Source organism: Mytilus californianus, unplaced genomic scaffold (assembly GCF_021869535.1).
Source record: "Mytilus californianus isolate M0D057914Y unplaced genomic scaffold, xbMytCali1.0.p SCAF_23, whole genome shotgun sequence".
In the NCBI taxonomy this organism is placed as follows: Eukaryota; Metazoa; Mollusca; class Bivalvia; order Mytilida; family Mytilidae; genus Mytilus; species Mytilus californianus.
This window is the reverse complement of record NW_026262672.1, coordinates 1,457,175-1,479,460: the sequence shown is the minus strand read 5'-3', so window position 1 is coordinate 1,479,460 and position 22,286 is coordinate 1,457,175.

Genomic DNA, 22,286 nt, shown 5'->3' with positions numbered 1-22,286 from the left:
TGTCTAGGCTATAGTCTGTCAGTCTTGACCATGACCTGACTTTCTCTCTTGACCTTGATCGATCTTGTCTGTTTTTATCTGGTTTGTCAGTTTGTCTTGAATTTGACATGACTTTACTTCCACTCTCTCTTGACCTTGATCGATCTTGTCTGTTTTTGTCTGGTTTGTCAGTTTGTCTTGAATTTGACAAGACCTTACTTCCGCTCTCTCTGGACTCGTGTGCTTTTTCTGGTGCTGCTTTTCTCGGCGGTGGCGGTATTTGATAATCATCTAAAACAAAGAAAATGGACTTAATGCTTAAGGTAATCTAATGTATAATAGTTAAATCAATGGATGAATTACATAAGATTGTAATTCATTGATTGATTCAAAGAAACAGTACAGTTGTATTCGTGCTGAAAAAAAACCTGTTGTTTTATATTGTTGTCATTTGAAAGCTTACTGGCTGAGCTTTCAACATCTCCGTGGTATACATCTGTTGCCTTTCTTTAACTGCGAATGAAAACAAATTATGATGTCATTTTACATTAGTCCGAGTATGAAAAGAGATAAGCTCTTGTTTAGGTACCTTTGGCATGACCTACTTGACAAAAAACAAATCTCACAGATATATCTATATTTTTTACATTTATTACCAGAAAAGCTCAACAAGGTGTTAGTAAAGTTAGGCGTGAAAAAATGTATTCAAACCATAACATCAATTGTACCAATGACATAACATCTTAATTAATAGTGGTACTTTACTTCACCACCAAATTCCAATTATATCATTGTGTCAATAAATAGATCATCAAATATAGTACTATCTTGCTACACCACAAAAACCAGTTTTACAAATAAGGTCTATTTGATTCTCCTCCATTTGGCATTGTAAAGCGTGGTTCTTGCTACCACACGATATCCTAGCTGGGGATATTCATTAACCTCTCAAATATCACATGGGTCACCCATCTGAGCAATTCCATTAAGAGTGTAATTTCGCAATCTTATTCCATTATCAACTAGAGATAAAGATTTTGTCCACCTCAAAGATTTCCTGTCTATTCTTTAAACAACTATTTGCCTTTGAGATAAAATAAAACATTTGCAAGCATTCTCGTGTGCTTCATTACAACTTTTCTGTTGTGTGGGTTTATAACCTGCCCTGTCGCACATCTTCTGTAACTGTGAAATCCAAAATCTTTTATGTATTATCAGTTATACAGACCTTTTCATCCCTGGCATCCATAAAGCCACTTGTGATCTTTATTTTTTTACCACACTCTTTGAAAGCGGAAAGTAGAATTGCAGTTGATGCAATTGATGATCCCGCTACTGCTGAACATTTGTTTCTGTGAATGTTCTATAATGAAAAATTCAGTTTTCTTATGATTCGATAATTAAAAAATAATATAAATAACAACATACAGTATAGTTATATTAGTACTGATAAGTGTAATTATGTAGTACCCCATATAGCATAGCATGGAAGGAGGTGGTTGTATATCATCCTGTATTTAATTTAGAACAAAAATAAAGCTCACAAACATGTTTATGAATTGTATAGAAATTATAGAGCTATGCATGAATGCAGTTTTAAATTAATCCAGATTCTACTAATGCCACATTTAACAGGCTTATATATCTTTGAATTAAGTTCACATTTTCATTTGATATATATATGTAATAGGAGAGTGATGTTACTTGTTTATATTTAGAATTTATAAGATGTATTTTAGTAGGTAAGTAAAGTGAAATTATTGTAAATAACTAAACTGCAGTTTATTCCATCACAATACACGAACAGTATGCCAGCAGAGTCCCATGATGGTAAACAGATAATATAATGAGAAATTTCAAATCTATTTATAGTAGTTCAATGTATGTTCTTGGTGAAACTAGCCTTTAACCTCTTTATATGAATAAATGTATAAGATATTTAATGCACAGTGTCTTCATGAGATGAACCTGTATTTACTGATTTAAATGAATAATCAAATTCCTAGGGACAGACTCCAACTGAATATGTTTCCTAGCAGATGTGCCCTTCATACATCTAAAATAGATTTGAAAAAAAATACGAACTAAATAGAAAACAAATAAACTAAAATGTTTTAAACAAATTACATATTTAATACGTTGTGTTGGATTAGACCAATCTAATGGTGACTTTGAAAATAGTACACATGAACAAAATCTTTACAAAACAATTAAAATCGCAATTAAAGTAACCATAATATGAAATATTTTGTAAGACGTTCTTTGCATCAACTCTCAAAACTGAATTTTATGGGCTGATATAAATTTGGCATATTTAAAGTAATAGAAAGTTTAACTTACAAAGATACAAAACATTTTCAAGAGCATTGCTCTCTTCAGTGGCATAGTCACACATGAAGAACTTAAATAACCAATTAGGATTCCATTCTTTCATCACCCGCAAGGCAAAATTTCTGTCCCTATCCAATATACTCTCATTTTCTAGTATGCTAAATAAGTGATTAAGTAATGCAACAAAAACTTATCTTAGCACAGTTTATAACAAACCTCAACACGCTTTATTGATACAGATCCCTCATTTCCTGCAGGCCATTCCATATTCAAGATCGCCAAACGTTAAAACACTAGTGGTACAAACAGTAAAAAAACACCAGGATGAGTCAGTTTCATTTATCATAAATTTCAAATATATCTCAAGATATAACTGTACACTTTAAATCATTGTTTCAACTGTTTGTTGTTCGTTCCCAAAATTGTGGCATGTCCTGAATTTGTGAACGGATGTATGTAAAAAAAAAAGCAAGATTGAAAATTAGCAGGATTTATTTTGCTACTGTTTGTTGTTTAAATAAAATATACTAGAACACACCTGCGAAATCGCAGGCTTGTTTGAAAGTATGTAAACTGTTGTAGGATGAATTTTTGTAAAAGATTTTATGTCTGGAGAATTTCAGAAAAGCAACTGCATTACATGATTGATTGTTGGTTGCTTTACGCCGCATTAGCACAACAAGGCTATATCGCGGCGAGAGCTAATTCGAATACTTTTTACAATTTAAAGCATATTCTTAAAATCAGACAAAAGGCCCTTCAATAAACTAAAATTCTAGATTAAAGCAAATTGATTATTTACAAATGAACATTAAGAGATAACGTGATAAAATTTTAAATCGTTTTAAATATAATAACATTTTTATGTTTTAGAATATATTCCAACTTCTTTTAAGAATGAAACAATATTTGTAAATGGAACATTATTAAATAAATCATACATATTATTGACATTGAAATGCTTCTTACGAATATCAGCAAAGTCAATACAATTGATTAAAACATGTTTAATAGTATACTTGCAGTTACAAGGTATACATTGTGGTTCTACTTCATTTTTTAAAAGATATTCGTGTGTTATTCTAGTATGACCAATACGACATCTAGAAATAACACACTGATCTTTTCTGCACATAAAATTATTGAAAGGTTTACCTAAATTAGGTTTAATTTCATGTAATTTATTATCATCTTTTTTACTCCATTCATTTTTCAATATATTAAAAACATATTCTCTAATATTAGATTTAAAATCGGCATATGGTATATCACAGTTAGATAAAGAGTCACCCAGGGCATTCTTTGCCTCAAGGTCTACAGCTGTGTTTCCAAGGATTCCAACATGACTCGGCACCCATAGAAATAATATTTCTTTAAGAAGAATTTTTAAATTCCTCATTACATATAAAATTTTGAGAATTGTTGGGTTTTTAATTTTAGTATTTTGTATAGCTTGTAAGCATGAAAGTGAATCAGAACATATAATAAATTTGGATTTATCTGAAGAAGCAATAAATTTCAAAGCCAAAATTATTGCTTCTGCTTCAGCAGTAAAGATCGATGCATCAGATGGCAAACGGAGAGTTGCAGCTCTGTCCCTGAAGACAGCAGCAGATGCAACTCTGTCACCATCTTTTGATCCATCAGTATAGACAGTTGAAAAATCTGAATAATTGGCTTTGATTTCAGCATAGTGTTGCTGAATTAAAAGAGGATTTGTTTTATTTTTATTGTGTTCACGGAGATCAAATATCATTTTTGGTTTGGGAAGTTCCCATGAGGGACATTTGCAAGTTTCAACTTGAGCAACATATTTTAAATCAAAAGAAGCTAAATGTGGTTTGAAACGTATACCTAACGGAGGAATTTTATTTTCATGTTTTGCAAAAATATCTTCATAAATTGGATTAAAAACACAGCTGTAGGCAGGATTATTTGAGTAGGCTTTTAGTTTGACAGCATATTGAAGTCCAAGCTTCAAACGTCTGTTAGAGAGTGAGTGCTCATCAGCCTCTACATACAGACTCTCAACTGGTGAGGTTTTAAATGCGCCAAGACAGAGACGCAAACCCTGATGATGCACAGCATCGAGAATCTGTATGTAGGACTTCCTTGCAGAGCCATACACTATAGAGCCATAATCTAGTTTAGATCTAACTAGAGATCTATATAAATTAAGTAAAATGTTGCGATCAGCTACCCAGTCGGTGCTGCCGACAACTTTTAAAGTATCTAATGCTTTTAAACATTTCGATTTTAACAATTTGATATGGGGTAGAAAGGTTAACTTTTTATCGAAAATTAACCCAAGAAATTTGGTTTCATCAACCATTTTAATTGGGTTGCCGTACAAAGTGAGTTCTGGATCAAGATGCAATTTCCTTTTGTTACAAAAATGCATCCCGACCGTTTTTGAAGTGGAAAATTTAAACCCATTTTCCGAGGCCCATTTTTCAATTCTTCCAAGACATAACTGTAATTGTCTTTCTATGTTATTCATATTTTTGCCTCTATAACATATTAAAAAGTCATCAACATACAATGAACCTTCAATATTACTTTTAAAAACTTCAACAAGGCTGTTGATTTTAAGACTAAATAATGTAACAGATAAAATACTGCCCTGAGGGACACCCATCTCTTGATCATACAGATCAGACATGGTTGAATTTACTCTAACATTAAATTGTCTGTTAGATAGAAAATTCGAAATAAAATTTGGCATGTTGCCTTTCAACCCCATATCAAAGAGATCTTTTAAAATACCATACTTCCATGCAGTATCATAGGCTTTTTCTAGATCGAAAAAGACCGACACTACATGTTCATTTTTCGAAAAACCATTACGGACAAATGATTCGAATCGAACAAGATGGTCAAGAGTACTGCGACCTTGGCGGAATCCACACTGGATATTGGCTAAAAGCCCATTGGATTCCAGGAACCAAACAAGGCGATCATTGACCATCCGTTCTAGTGTTTTACAGACACAACTGGTAAGAGCAATTGGCCGATAATTAATAGGATCCGTGTGATCTTTACTTGGTTTTGGAATAGGCACGACGGTTGCAAGCTTCCAGATTGATGGTAAATCACCAGATTCCCAGATGCAACTGCATTACAATATAGGAACATTACAATACAAAACCTCCCAGACCCCCAAGGGTGACTGGGGAATAGAAGTATGGTCACCATTGGTCTTCCTCCGACCGGCAGTAAAACCCTTGCTAAAGTGGGGCGTCCGTTTGGCTGTGCGGGATGTACAAATTTGCAGCCACGTCCGGTCAGAATGGGGACGTTAAATCCGATGCCTCGTGTTAAGAGTGTGCCACGCTCTTTGCACGTTAAGAACCCTTGCAACAACTCTTTGAGGGGTCCGTAGGTGACCTGTTGCAAGGCTAAATTTCTGTCCCTATCCAATATACCCTCATTTCCCGTGGCAGTCTAAATTTCTCCGACCTTAATCCCTTAATCTATTACAGAACCTACCTATTGTATTTATTGTGAACTTGTTCTCGTCCTGAATATGCATGAAATATTTGCCACTGGACGTTAAGCAACCAACAATCAATCAATCAATCAAAACCTCCCAGAAGCATGTAATCGCTCTTCTGGAAACAGATTTATAGTAAATAATCATGATAATAGCCAAAACCTGCAAAAATAAAAGAAAATGATTCCAGGAGAAATAACTTTATTTATTTAAACTGTGTTTCATCTCATAGAGACAACCCCCAAGGGTGACTGGGGAATAGAAGTATGGTCACCATTGGTCTTCCTCCGACCGGCAGTAAAACCCGTGCTAAAGTGGGGCGTCCGTTTGGCTGTGCGGGATGTACAAATTTGCAGCCACGTCCGGTCAGAATGGGGACGTTAAATCCGATGCCTCGTGTAAAGAGAGTGCCACGCTCTTTGCACGGTAAGAACCCTTGCAACAACTCTTTGCGGGGTCCGTAGGTGACCTGTTGCAAGGCTAAATTTCTGTCCCTATCCAATATACCCTCATTTCCCGTGGCAGTCTAAATTTCTCCGACCTTAATCCCTTAATCTATTACAGAACCTACCTATTGTATTTATTGTGAACTTCTTCTCGTCCTGAATATGCATGAAATATTTGCCACTGGACGTTAAGCAACCAACAATCAATCAATCATAGAGACATCACTTGGGAATGTAACCAGTACAGAAAAACATGGTAGCGCCTAAATTTTAATTCTTAGGAGGTCCAAATATGGAGGTAAGGGTTGTATAGCATTTTAGTATACGTTTAAACTCATAGAAGTTCAGGGCATATAAATGTTGAAAATATGCCACACAGCCCTATATGTTGACCTTTCAATAAAATAGTAGTGCATATAAACTGTCCGTTCTGGGATATTATTTTTCACGAAACTTCATAGTAAAAGTGTCACAGTTTTAGCCGCAAAGGGAGTTCCTATGGGAAATTGCATTGTCTATATTCACAGAATTGCAACCTCAAAGAGTTGTTGCAAGGGATCTTAACGTGCAAAGAGCGTGGCATCGGATTTCACGTCCCCATTCTGACCGGACGTGGCTGCATATTTGTACATCCCGCACAGCCAAACGGACGCCCCCACTTTATCACGGGTTTTACTGCCGGTCAGAGGAAGACCAATGGTGACTATACTTCTATTCCCCAGTCACCCTTGGGGGCAGAAGATGCAGAAAAACTTGCCAAAATAAATCGAACAAAACCTCCACTGGCCAAAAAAAAACCCAAACAAACCAATAGGTCATTACGACTCATACTCCTTTGATAGGGAAAGTTTCCTAGCTGAGGTACGCACACCAACTAGTGCAATAATGAATTTGTCAATGTTAGCTGGGAAATACGAAATTTAATGCAATAATAAAATGGTGGCCAAGTATTAGGCAACTTTGCTCGAGACAATGGTATAAATATAGCGAAATCCAATTGACATATCAAAATCAGTGGACAAGACCATATATGACGAATAATATTGATTGTTGGTTGCTTAACGTCCAGTGGCAAATATTTCATGCATATTCAGGACGAGAACAAATTAACAATAAATACAATAGGTAGGTTCTGTAATAGAGGCGTCCGGGATTAAGGTCGGATAAATTTAGACTGCCACGGGAAATGAGGGTATATTGGATAGGGACAGAAATTTAGCCCTGCAACAGGTCACCTACGGACCCCTCAAAGAGTTGTTGCAAGGGTTTTTAACGTGCAAAGAGCGTGGCACTCTCTTTACACGAGGCATCGGATTTAACGTCCCCATTCTGACCGGACGTGGCTGCAAATTTGTACATCCCGCACAGCCAAACGGACGCCCCACTTTAGCACTGGTTTTACTGCCGGTCGTAGGAAGACCAACGGTGACCATACTTCTATTCCCCTGTCACCCTTGGGGGTTGTTTTCCTTGTGGTTAACGGATAAGAAGACAAAAGAGAAGAGTGTACAAATCCAAACTTTCAGTACTCTTCAAAGATCAGCAAAAAACTTAAATTAATATTAGAATCTTATTATGTGTAAAATATTTAATCACTATCCAAATTCAGAGCTGTGTCAAGCTTGAAAATTTTATCAATTCTTGCCCCAACTGTTTAAAGTTTGACCTCTGCGGTTGTATCAAGCTGCTCTAGACAGAGCACATTTGAAATAAAAAAAAAGAGGTTAAAACATTAATTTTCGGGTGCATTATTTGAATGCTTATAAATAATTAGACCAGGTCTGAGGTTCAAAAAGGTAACATTAATAGTTTATGGACTATCTCTTGACTTGTCCATACAGATATGGTTGAGTTCAGAGTTTGGGCTTAATTTACAAAAGTATTCCAGAAATTTGCTGTATTAACTGCCATAACAAAAGGTTTATAACATTGACTGCCTAAAAATATTATTTTTTTTTAAATAATTCTTATTTTTATAATATATACATTATAATATCATTAAATTAAAGGATAAAATTAAAAATATCATTTTAAGAAAGTATCATTCAAATTTTCTTTAATTTTAGTGTAATGAAAGACCAGCAAAGATTAAGAAACTCAATCCAACTCAAACAGTCAAGGGAACATCAAATTCACAATACAACAGAACGAGCAAATCACAAGAAAAGGAAACGTCATAAAATAAATCATTTGATTCATCAAGTAGTGACATACATGTATCATCAGTCAGTGACACACTATTAGTCAGCTGAGGAACATCATCAGACAGTGACACATCAATATCCAATTCACCAGTAAGCACCATGAATATATCAGCAGATAAGGAAACACTATCAAAATCACCCTTTAAACCATTGGTTCTTGAATCCACATTAGTTAATGATGCAACAAAGGCATTAGTTGATGAAAGTTTAAAAGCATTGGCTGGCCAGCAATACATTAAAGTCTCCTGTCAAGAAATCAACACATTTGGAAGTCGGGGAAATGTTTATATCAACAAACAAGACCACACCTTACAGCAAAAGTGCAAAGCCATCAATTAATGAATCAAAAAATTCACCAGTCAACACAGTTGAGGAAACTTCATCTTTTCAAATCTTACCTTGTGATGTAAGCGAACAGTTATTACAAGTTAGGAAGCTTAGCAGCGCTGAATGAAAGTCGAAATAAGAATAGAAATTTAAATCATGTTGCTCAAGATTTAATGAACCAAAACATAAGTGTAAATAGATCAAAATATGACCGTTCATTAGTAGAAGCTCTGGAATTTGTAAAGAAACGCATGCTTTGTGAAATAAAAAAGTCAAAGCGATGTCATCTAGCAGGAATTATCGCATGTGGCTCATATTTACTAGAAAATGGGCCGCTAGTTAAGACACAGAGCTTATGTAACATTTTGAAGATGTCCATACAAGAATACCAAGATTCACAAGAGACAACACATAAACGGAAGCTATCAATTGAACTCTTAGAAACACTTTCAAAGTACCTGCCTGAAATGCAAATTTACACAAATGGAACAGGGTACATAATGGTATCAAGAGAAGGTGATGTTCAGGAATTTGTTGATACCATTGCTAATACAATCAATCATAAGGAATTTGCAAACATAAATTAAGAACAGACATTGGAAAATTTGAAAGACTATCTCCAGTTTACAGATACCGAATAAGACAAAGGCATTTTACGAGCAGTTCTTGTGCAGCTGATTTCTGTGAATGCATTGAGTAAGATTGAAGGGTCAAAGTTCAAGCAGATATTGAGAAGAGCTAGAGATGAAATTCCCAGAAATATGCATTCACTCAAAATTTTAAAACAGAGTTAACTGACTAGGAATGATTAAACAAACAAACAGCAGCAGTGCCTTTACAAAAGGAAGATATTGAAAATGAAAGAAAATGCATTTAAAGCCAGAGCTCAAGGTGCTGGAAGACAAACGATTGCCGTTAAATGTCCTCAGCTGGCAGAGGTTTCGAGCTTGCCTTTGGAACGGGAAGTAAAATACACCCTAGGCTAAGAAACGACACGAGGTACTTTAACTATGTCTGACGCAAGATTTCTTTAAAAAAATTACCAAAGGGTCGGGATGATCGAGGAAAGAATAAATGCACACTACTGTAGATCTAATGTAAACTTTCATTTAGAAATGGCAGCTGTGGATAGAGAAAACACATTAGTGGGTGCAAAGGATGCCCAAGGGATAGCCTGTGCTGATATTGATCCTGTACAAAATATTGGCAAAAGTTGGAGGGATAAAACTCGAAAAGATCACCAGTTTGATCAGTCAAGAACCACTGCATTTACGCCAATGACACATTTATTCCTGGAAACAGTCTCCTCTTCTACTGTAGTAGTCATCAAATTTAACGCTTATGAATGTGGTGATAACTGTTCAACCTGTTACTCTGGTTAATATTTCCTTTTCTGAGCCTGAAACAGTTTTTAGATGTTTCAATGAACTTTTTCACTTGCTTTCTATTCCTGCACTTGATATTTTTTTATCGCATCTCTGTAACAGGACAATTGAAGAAGAAATGGATATTTGTGGTGGACAATGGACCTTCTGAGGCACCAGCCAGTTCTGTAGTACGAATGCTCTTAGTGAGACTTGTTAATTTTCTGGCATTAGATAGAATTACACAAATCTCTTTTGAAAAATTAAATTCAAAGCTGAAAGACCTCATGCCTCAGAAAACGTGGTCCATTCAAGTCGTCTGAAATATTTGTTCACAAAAATGCCAAACCTAGAACTTCTGATCATTTAAAAAATATGGAATACAAGGCAGATGAAGTCATATCATGTTTAAGATCTGCAAGATTTGGAAATAAAGAATTTTTCAGCTTCAGAGGAGTAAAAGACAACTATATTTTTGATGATGAAGATCAACTTAAACATTTTCTGAAACTTTCTGAACTTGGAAAAAATGACTGTCCTTTACTTACAAACATCTGCCAAACCTGGAATTTACAACATAACTTTGCAGGATCCTATATTGAAGACTACAATCATTTATGCAACTCTGTTTCGGATAATGTAAGGACTGCATTAGATCTATGATTACATTTTTTTTATATTTGGTGTGAGCTGAGATTATTGATCGATAATGATTGATGTTTGTTTTACATCTAGTGGCAAATATTTGATGGTTGTTCAGGAGAATGTATGTAAAAGGAAATTATTAGATAATAGTGTAAAGGAAATGAATATTCAAACATAAACAGGTACGTTATATCCTATAAAAAATATCTAACGAAACGAACAATACACAAGCTATGCATGGACGATAAACAATAAATTTTGAGGAAATAAGTGCTCTCTGAACCTGGTTCCGAACGTTTTGAAATAGTAAAATTCGTAGCTCCATGGTCCGCAAACAGTAAAACAAAAATAATAAGGACCTAAATGCTACACTTCTACAAGACTTTAACTGAACAAAATATCAGACATACTCGAGACACCCTCATTTTCACTTATTAAAATTTAGAAACAAATGTGTGAACAACTTACACAAAAATAAATTGTTTTACAAAACGTAGTATACAAATTATGTTTGATTAAATTGATGAAGTAATTACATTGTTGCATGATAAATAAATACATTGTTGCATGATAAATAAAACAATTCAATATATGCACGTGTCTTGTTGAATTAGAGGTTTTTATACTTCTCGTGAATGTGTGCATGGAACTGTATGATATCTATTTCACAAAATAAAGTTTTTTTATTTTATTTTGAAAACTATGAAGAGATCTACCCTAATTATCAGGAAAACTTTTCCTTCGTTTTGATGTTTAATAACGTGATTGTATTTTGCATTTTGTATGTATTTACCTTTTGTTTCACATGTGAATGTGACGGAGTGATTTTAAATAAAACATATTAGTATTATTATTATTATTAATAATCGAAGCCCTATCTCTTTCCAAATTTATATAAAAGGGTTATCGTAGTCTATATAGAGTAAGGGTACTATATATAAGCTTTATACAAACTATGGTACCCCCTTATATATAGTATACCCGTGTATATAGATGGTGCCTACTTATATATAGTACCTCTACCTAAAGCTAGAGTCTATATAAAAGGGGGTTACACATAGTCAATATAAAGTGAGGGTACTATATATAAGGGGTACCATAGTTTGTATAAAGGGGGTCCTCATATACCCTTTATGTAGTAGTGCTGTAGTCCTTCTTCTCAGGTGGCTCGGCCCTTTAACAATATGCAGTTTCTAACACGTTTCTAACGACGAGCGCCTAGGAAACGTTCGTTTGAGGCGTCTTCTAAAATAGTTTTGACGACATTGGTATACGGTCGTGTCTGAGAGCACCCTTTCCCGATGTCAACAATTGATGCAAAGCTTTCTATGTATAAAATGCTTCGCTTGGGGGCAGCCGGATACGACTGCAGAGGTAGAACCCTGAACAATTGGGGCAATTTTGGACACAATATTCAAGTTTGATACTGTCTGAATTTGGATTGTGATCAATTTTTTTATCATAATATTCGTTTCTGACACAAATTAAATGAGTCCTTTTAAATATATAGCGCAATACTGTGCAATTGAAGATTTCTTCTTGAAACCTTTCAAAAAATTTGTGGTATGGAACTTTGTAGTACAATTTAAGAGAGATCCATACACTTAAACACAAGTTATTGTCTGGAAACTAGAAAAATGCTTGTTTTGACCCCTAATTCCTAAGCTGTTGGTACCATAACCCTCGAAATCAATCCCGACCTTCTTCTTCTGGTATTGAACCTTCTTGCAAAATTTTATAAAGATCCATTCACTCTAACTAAAGTTATTGTCCGGAAACCAATTGCGTCTTCGGACGACGACGACGCAGACGATTTGTTCAAGTAGTGACTCTGTGTGCGACCTGATTAAATTTGCAATGTCAGTAACAATATTGGACTTGACAGCATCAAATCGCCAAGAGCCTATCATTAGAAATAATATAAATATTAAGTCCGTAATGTATTTCTTTCCTATCCGTTATTGAAGATCGATTTCGGTCCGTATTACATTGATTTATAATGTGTAAAGCTCATCCTAGATAGTGGGAAAACCCTAGTTAACTCGACGAGTAATGTAGAAACCTCATACCTGCACCTCTTCATACTGTAAACGACAAATGTATTTTCCATTACTTGTGTGACTTATAAACAAGTTGCTTGTTTAAAATAAAGAGCAATGCGTAAACCTTAATAAATCTGCTTTATGAAGAAAACCAGGAGAATGGTTGAGCTTGTGATTGCTCATCCGTATGACCTTGTTATCAGTCAACAAGATTTCAGTAATTCTGGATTTTAGAACAAAACAGAAAGATGAATCGTTTATATTCTTATCAAAATGTATTGCATTGTTTTGAATGTTCCTTCAGTAACTTATTTTGGGGATTTGTTCTGTACTTTATGCTGTTTTTTAACACTTGTAAGGATAGTTGATCTTGGAGTTACAGCCATCTTTGATACTAACTATTGAAAACACATTATAAGAATTTTGGACACAAGAATCCACAACTACAACTTTGATTTTCAAGATTAAAGCTTGTTCAATATTATTTGAAATATAATGAAGTTCCAACCATACAATAAATGTCAAAGGGGCAATCATGATTCATGTGTCTTTACATTATGATACTTTATTTCAAGGGACAAAAATATGCACATATGAATAAATATAACATAATTATGCATATTCTCATGTTATTATTTATTCCTTAATTGACTTGGAATATCAGTTTTCTTACCGAAGGTCGGTTGTTCTCTCCGGGCATCCCGTTTCCCTCCTTCAATATAAAGTGACCACCTAAAAACAATAGTTTTATAACACCAATCAATCAATTAATTAGACCTATCAGTCAAAGATCTTCATTTTAAGTTTGACGGTTTAAAATGTAGATATTTAAAAGAAGTATGTATCAAAAGTAAAATAACAAAAATACCGAACTCCATGGGAAATTCAAAACGGAAAGTCCGCCGTAAAATGGCAAAATCAAAAGCTCATACACATCCAACGAATGGAAACGACTGTCATATTTTGACTTGGTACCGGCATTTCCTTTTGTAGAAAATCGTGAGATAAACTTGGTTTTAAAGGTAGCAAAACCTCCCACTTGTATTACAGTCATATTAAATTCAATTATATTGACAAAAATGTGTGAACAAAACAAACAGACATAATGGATAAAAACGTTAAAACAGGGATACAGCAGACAACATTGTAGTATAATCTTAATCACTATAAAAATAAACTATTTAACACAAAAATGCATATAGACAAAGTACATAAGCAAAACTGAAAGACAAGAATTCAAATGTAGATATTTTAAACAATACAAGCTATATTTTGTGTACCTTCCTTATTGTTCTCGTTCTTCAATTATCATACGTGTTTTATGTACTGTAGAACACATTGTACTATTTAGCTACATTATAATTGTGATGGTTTGTATTCAGTTGAATGTTTTTCTTTTTTCGCTTTCAGGTTGAAAAGATTTCTGATGAAATAAGCACGAGGGAGGATGAACTTATTCCGAGTAATAGCACTGTCTTTATATTTTCCATTCGCATATTTCTTTATCTGTTAACCGGTTTCATTTTTTTTTAAGAACAGATATTAATTGGCGGAATAACTTCTTAGTCGTGTCTTCAGTATCGTCCACTCTATATTCAGAAGTAGAAAACCTCAATTCAACAGACTTTAAAGTTCTACAAATTAATAATTATTCTCAAATTACTTTGAGTACATGCACGGTTATGTTACTTCCTTTCTCAAATTAATGGTTCACCATGACGTAAAGTAAGGAGACAATTTACTTAAGATTAATCCAGGCATTAAGAGGTTTGTCAAGTCACCATAAGAGCCATGCATTTGCCTAAGTTTTAAACTTCTCGGAATTATGTTATTTTTATTTATAAATGAACATGCTAACATTATCTGGAAATTTAACTGCAACAAGGTCACTTGTGATGTCACTATGACATTATAAACTTGTCTAAAAATACCTTTGGACTTAATCTACCCATGTAACGCATAGGTTTTAATCAATTATATATATGAACAACAGCTTTACAAAAAAGATGTTTTACACACAGAGCTTATTTGTAACATACATTTAGTAGCAACATATTTTTCTGCTGTTGCTCATATTAATATATTTATGTCAAAATCCAAAATGGTCTATTTTTGCAGTTTTTCACTAAATGTTATATCAATAGAGAAAACAAATTTCAGATAAAATAACCCCCAAGGAAGACTGGAGAATAGAAATAATGTCACTTCAGGTCTTTTTTCAGACCGTCAATAAACCCTTGCCAAAGTTAGGCGTCTGTTTGGCTGTGCGGGATGTACAAGTACGCAGCCACATCTGGTCAGAATGGGCACATTAAATCCGATGCCTACGTTAAGAACCCAAACTCTTTGAGGGGTCCAAAGGTGGCCTGTTGTATGGCAAACATTACTGTCGAGATCATATACAAGACATTTTTTCTTAAAATTTCAAAGGTTCCAACTCCTTCGGACAAAGTTGATTGATTGTTGTTTGCCTAATGTCCAGTGTCAAATATGTCATGCATGTTCAGAACGAGAACATTTTAACAATAAATACAATAGGAAGATCTTGTAATAGAGGACGTTTTAGATGAAAGTCGTGGGAATTTTACTACCACTGCGGGAAGAGTGTATATTAAATACGGACAGACATTTCATCTTACAATAAGCCACATTCGGACCCTTTAGAGAGTTTTAGCCAGGGGTCTTACCGTGCAGAGAGCATGGCAGTCTCTATATGAGGCATCGGATAAAACGTTATCTTCCTGACTGGACGTGGCTGCGTACTTGTTCATCCCAAAAAGCCAAAATCACGCTCCACTTTGGCAAGGGTTGCAACTGGTAGGTAGAAGACCTTAGTGACCATATCTCTATTCCCCAGTCACCTTTATGGTTCTTGTAAAGACTTACATGATAAGTTTGGTATAGGGGATAACTTAAAACAGCTACCAATGACAAACAAATATTACTTAGTAATAATACGCGTACGACTTTCATCAAATTACACTTTTAGAAGCCCAAAATGACTGAATAAAGTCTCTAAATTTCAACAATTCAACAAAGTTTTATGACCTCAGACAGGCAAAAAAAACATGTGTTCAAATTAAACATATTTGCGTGAGACCTATAAAACATACTAGTACCATTTTTCAGGAAAGCTTGGGGTCCATAGGTGACGTGTTGTACGGCTTAACTTCTGTCCCTATCCAAAATACTCTCATTTTCCGTGGCAGTCTAAATTTCTCCGACCTTAATCCCGGACGCTTTAACTACAGAACCTACCTATTGTATTTATTGTAAATTTGTTCTTGTCCTGAATATGTATGAAATATTTGCCACTGGACATTAAGCAACCAATCAAGAAAGCTTATTGTTTGCTGAAATGGTCACAAATAAAACTGACAAACACAGTGAAACTCCTGTTATTCCTTTTAAAATGTATTTTGAACATTTAAAATTGAGTTATAATAAATGATTTTTGATTAATTGTTTCTTAACGCCCAGTTGCAAAAATACAAAAGGTAGGTCCTGTAATAGAGGTCGTCCGGGATGAAGGTCGGGTAAATTTGGACGGCCACCAAAAAATAAGGGTATATTCGATAGGGAGAGAAATTTAGCCTTTCAACCGGCCACCTACGGACCACTCAAAGAGTTGCTGCATGGATTCTTATCGTGCAAAGAGCGTGTCACTCTCTTTAAACAAGTCATCGGATTTAACGTCCCCATTCTGACCGGACGTGGCTGCGTACTTGATACATCCCGCATAGCCAAACGGACTTCCAACTTAGACTAAGGTTTTACTGCTAGTCAGAGGAAGACTAATGGTGACCATATTTCTATTCCCCGGACATTCTTGGGGGGAGTCATAACGAATAATTGTGAATTATTTATTTTCGTGGATTGAGGATATTTGATTTCGAGATTTAACCAAAATTTGCATATAAACCAATAGAAAACATCTTCATCTAAAAGTCTTGTTATATTGCTTTGCATCTAAGAGTTACCAAATAACATTACAATCGGGGACAACGATTGATTGATTTAATCAAAAGAACCACATTACACAATTTGGGAACAAATTAATTAGTCTTCGGCTGGTCTGAAGGACGGGGTATTTGGGATTATGACAATCCCAAACACAAAAACTTGTTACATATGGTCAACACTTTTGCTTCGGAGGAGGTGGTTCGGTATTGAGATGATTTAAAAGGCATGTTTTTTTTCCTAAATTACAAAGATTGCAACTCCCTCAGGCAAAGTTGATTGATTGATTGTTGGTTGTTTAATGTCCAGTTGCACAAATTTCGTGCATGCTTCGCGACAATTTAATAATAAATGCAATAGGTAGGTCCTGTAATAGAGGCCATTTGATTTGAATGTCGGGAGAATTTGACTGCCACTGGGAAATGAGTGTTTATTAAGATACGGACAGAAATCTTGCCTTACAACAGGCCACCTTCGGACCCCTAAGAGTTTTGTCAAGGGTTCTTAACGTGCACCAAGCATGGCAGTTACTCGACATGAGACATCAAATGTAATGTCCCAATTCTGAGTGAACGTGTCTACGTACTTTTACACCACACATAGCCAACATGACGCTCCACATTGCCAAAAGTTGTACTGTCGGTAGGTGGAAGACTTTAGTGACTATATCTCCCTTCCCCAGTCATCCTCAGTGGTTCTTGTTAAGGTAGCAGACTAAAATTATAAGTTTAGTGTAGTGTATTTTTTTTTCTGTAACTCTTTTGTAATGAAGTATATGTGGTGTATCTGTCAATAAAACAGCGACCCAATGACAAACAAATATTACTTAGAAATAATACGGGTACGGCTTCCATAAAATAACACTTTTAGAAGCCTAAACTTTTACTGAATGAAGTCTCAGAATTTCACCAATTTAACAAAGACCATCAAAGATTAGCAACCTATACAAATTCCCTAAATGAAAAAAAAATACATTGAAAATTGACAATAAACAACGACTAACATGCTAAGGCTCGTGACCTCAGACAGACATAAAGACATGTGTTCAGATTAAACAATTTTGCTTTAGACCTAAAATACATACTAGTACCATTATTCAGGAAAACTTATTGTTGGTGTTAATGGCCACAAAAAAACCCAAATAAAGTCCTGTTTTCCTTTTCTTCCTGATGTAAATTAATCCTTAACTAAATTTTGTCTTAAAAATTAAAGATTGAGTCATAATGAATGATTTGTGGTTGCTTAACGTCCAGTGGCAATAATTTCCTTCATGTTCAGGGCGAGAACAAATTAACATAAATATATTAGGTATGTCCTGTGATATAAATGTGGACTGCCACGGGAAAATGAGGGAATATTGGTTAGGGACATAAATTTAGCCGTGCAACAGGCCCCCTTTGGACCGCTCAAAGAGTTGTTGCAAGGATTCTTAACGTGCAAATAGCATGGCACTCTCTTTTCACGTTTCCATGATGACCTGACGTGGATGCGTACTTGATACATCTCACACAGCTAAACTAACGCCATACTTTGGCGAGGGTTTTTCTGCCGGTCGGAGGAAGACCAATGGTGACCGTATTTCTATCCCCCAGTCACCCTTTGGGGGGGGGGGGGAGGAGTCATAATGAATACTGGGGATTATTTACTTTCGTGGGTACCAATTTCGGTGAATTTGGGATATATGATTTCATGGTTTAATTAAAATTTGCATATAAACCAATAGAAAACAACTAAGTCTTGTTATATTGCATTTCATCTCTGAGTTACCAAATAACATTACAGTCGGCGACAACGATAGAGTGGTTTAAATAAAATAGACCACAAAGAGCACAACTTTTAAGCATATTAAATAGTCTAGGACTGGTATGAAGGACGGGGTAATTGGGATTTTGACAGCCTAAAACATCGAAGACATGTTACATGGGGTTAAACACTCGGCTTAAGGAATAGGGAACCCCTTAAAAATTGTAATGTCAAGCTGCAGAAAGCGGGCCATTACCCTAATTCATCTTCAACGACGTATTCTGATCTGACGTAAATGCGTATTAATACATCCCACAGAACTACGTGAATTCCCTTGAGGAAAAACATTCGCCTTGAAACGGATAGATTTGCACTCATTTCTCTATCGTGCGTAGGGGGCTCCCTTGCAAAACTTTCTCCATACCAGGAAATTTTGTAACGAAAAGACATCAAGTACTTAGATGTTCATAATTATAATATTATTTTGTCCCCCATCATAAAAAAAATCAGTTTAATCCATGAAGAATATGAAACTAAACAAGGGCCACTACAATCCGTCGAGACATGTTTTATGACAGTTAAGCTAATGAAAGATCAATTGATTAATTGTGGTATGCTTTACGTTCAGTGGCAAATATTTCAATCATTTTCAAGACGAGAACAAATTAAGAGAATACATTTAAACAACAAGTTCTGTAAAGTGAGATAATTCCTATTGTAAAAAACCGCTCTACTAAACAACATCGCCGATGTGGTTTTATTTTATTCATTAATTTTGGATGTTTGTTTTCTTTACAAAAACACCATATACTCAATAAAGTTCAAGATAGTAAGGACCAATGGGGCAGGGGGTGGATGAATCAAAATGGCACTGGGAAACAGACGTGCAGTGCAGCGCAGTTGGTGTTTAAAAAAAAAAAATATATATATTGTAGTATTGTGAAAAACACGGCTAATGAATATATTTTAGGACAAATTTATAACCCCTTCATATATTTCTTAGTTATCAGTGTTTTTTTTTATATCTTTACTTTATTTAAAAGCGGTAAAATCATTTATACAGATATTCAATCGAAAGATAAAAAAATATTGATCCATGGACATTTTACCCAATTGAAATGGCAACTCGCTGATATATTTGACACGTAATTGTATACCTTCATACAGAAAAAAATCCCTTCCCCCGGGATAGGGACAAAGGAAGCACAAACATACATATTTTTTTATCTTGCACATGATTTTAAATTAGTAGGTCAAACAAATATCTGCATTGGTATGTCCAGTACATTACTAGATGTATGCTCTACACGTACAAGTTTTTCAATCTCTGTCATTTATAAACTTTTTCTATTTTTTTGGATTATATGCTGTTGTCGGATCATGCTGAGCTCGATTTGTTCAAAGTGAAAAAAAAAAAAACTCAAATAAAACGTTGCCATCTGGGAGAATTTTGAGGTCGTGAAAAATTCAATATTACATAATTATATAGTTTGCAAAAAGTAAGAAATATTACAACATTCAATCACTTTTAGCGGTAAACTACATGATTGATTTAGCAAACAATTGTTGTAATAACCAATTCGATACTTCGTTATTTATTTCAGAAAATGAACCAATTAAAGAAAAAGAATTCGTTCTGGATCAAGTATCTGTCAAAACCAAACTTCCTGTTTCTGTCACTTTGCGTCAACAGTTAAATAACAAAAAGTCATCGAATGAAAATCCGACCATACTTAGCTGTATCAAAATAGGCAATACATTAGTGTTTACCGACAGTTTTAATAACAGACTTATTATTTGTAATTCAGACGGTACTGATATCCATCACATTCCTCTGTCCTATGAATCATTGTATATGACAGTGATAAATAGTAATACTGTAGCAGTTTCCTGTATACTTGACACTATGAGGCGCCGTTTTACTATTTATTACCTATTTTCTGATATCAAAAAATGATTTTCTGATATCAAAAATTCCATTTTTTGATATCAGAAAATCGATTTCTTGATATCAAGAAATAAAGAATATTTTCTGATATCAAAAATTCGAATTCCTGATATCAAAAATTCATTTTTTGATATCAGGAAATAGATTTTTTGATATCAGAAAATAAGAAATAAATGAATGATGGCTCCCTGTGTGTCATTTAAGACATTCAGGCTCACCAATGAGGCCAAACATCAGGAAATATCTGAAATAATGTTCCCGGTAGACCAATTGTTTTATAGTGTGGAGTACCACTATACACGGTATTGGTCATTATATTGATGACATTGTGTCCCTTGTTACAAAAACAAAATGCTTATACACTTTAAGTTTTATAAACATGAATAAGACTTCAAAGTCTCCGGAAAACTGCTATTTAATAACAATATTTGAAGCAAAAAAAATATTTACACTAATCTTCAGTTTGATCAAACTTATTACGAAATTCAAGACCCATGCACTAAAAGACAATATATGGAAGATTTTTTTAAATTATTCCTAAATAAAACATATTTACTCTTGTGTCGTACAATCCGAATTGGCGGGATATGTCGACCTAAGAATTTACTACATACTGGAAAATGTTTTCAAGATTTAGATACGATGGCTCGATAATATATTCAGGTTCAACAGGCGATATACACGATCTTTTCGCCTTATATATCTAATACAATGCATAAACAAGTCTAAATTGAAAACAACGTTCAAACCTATGATTGCGTTGGATAAAAACCGCAATTTTTATACGTGTGCATGCAAAACAAATTTCTTGGTAGAGGGGTCTAAATACAGCACAAACAACATTTTCCAAAAGATCAAAAAAGTGAAAAAGTATATTTTAACAATACGCATTTGACTAACAGGTCGAACAACGGATGTTCTTAAGCCCTGCTGACTGCCATTGGCGATTGCCAAATAAACGGATCACAAGATGTAACAAAATTGATCTTAATTATTAATTTAAATACCAAACAGAAAACAATAAACTTGCGGAAAAGATGGTATACCGCAAACATGAGGTGCAAAAATTTGTACACCATATCCGGATTTCGACAATTAATATCTCTTCAGTGATGTTAGGAATCGAAACAGTATTTGGAAGACCATATAATTTACCTCAATTTAGGATAGACTCTTGAATTTTGAAGAGTCGAAATGTATACCCTACTAAATTGTACTTACCACTTTTCTCAAAATGAAGTGAAAATTTCTTGACAATCCTTTCAATATAAAGACAAACTTTTCCAAAATGAAGGTATTTTAGAGATGAAAACGTACATCCAACCTACTGAAACGTTTCATTACTTCACAGAAAAAGCTCATATGTATTTAAAAGGTTTATGGAAGACGCGGTTCATAAGAAATACTAGCAGTCTCGTAAAAAGACGAAATAGACAAATCTTTTGAAAATACAAGACATGCATTTTTTTTATGTTGTTGTTGGCTTTGAACTAGTTGTCACTATCACATCTGTAATTTGTGTCTTTTTGTATTTGTTACCCTGCCACGTTTGTTCTTACACTATGTTGTAATGTAACACCAGTGTTCCAGGTTAAGGGGAGAGTTGAGCGCTCAAACATGTTTAATCCCGCCACATTCTTTATGTGTCTGTTCCAAGTCCGGAGCCTGCAGTTTCGTGCATTGTCTTGGTTCATAGAATTGAGAATGGAAATGGGGGGGAATATGTCAAAGAGAAAACAACCCGATCAAAGAGCAGAAAACGGCCGAAGGCCACCAATGGGTCTTCAACGCAGCGAGAAAATCC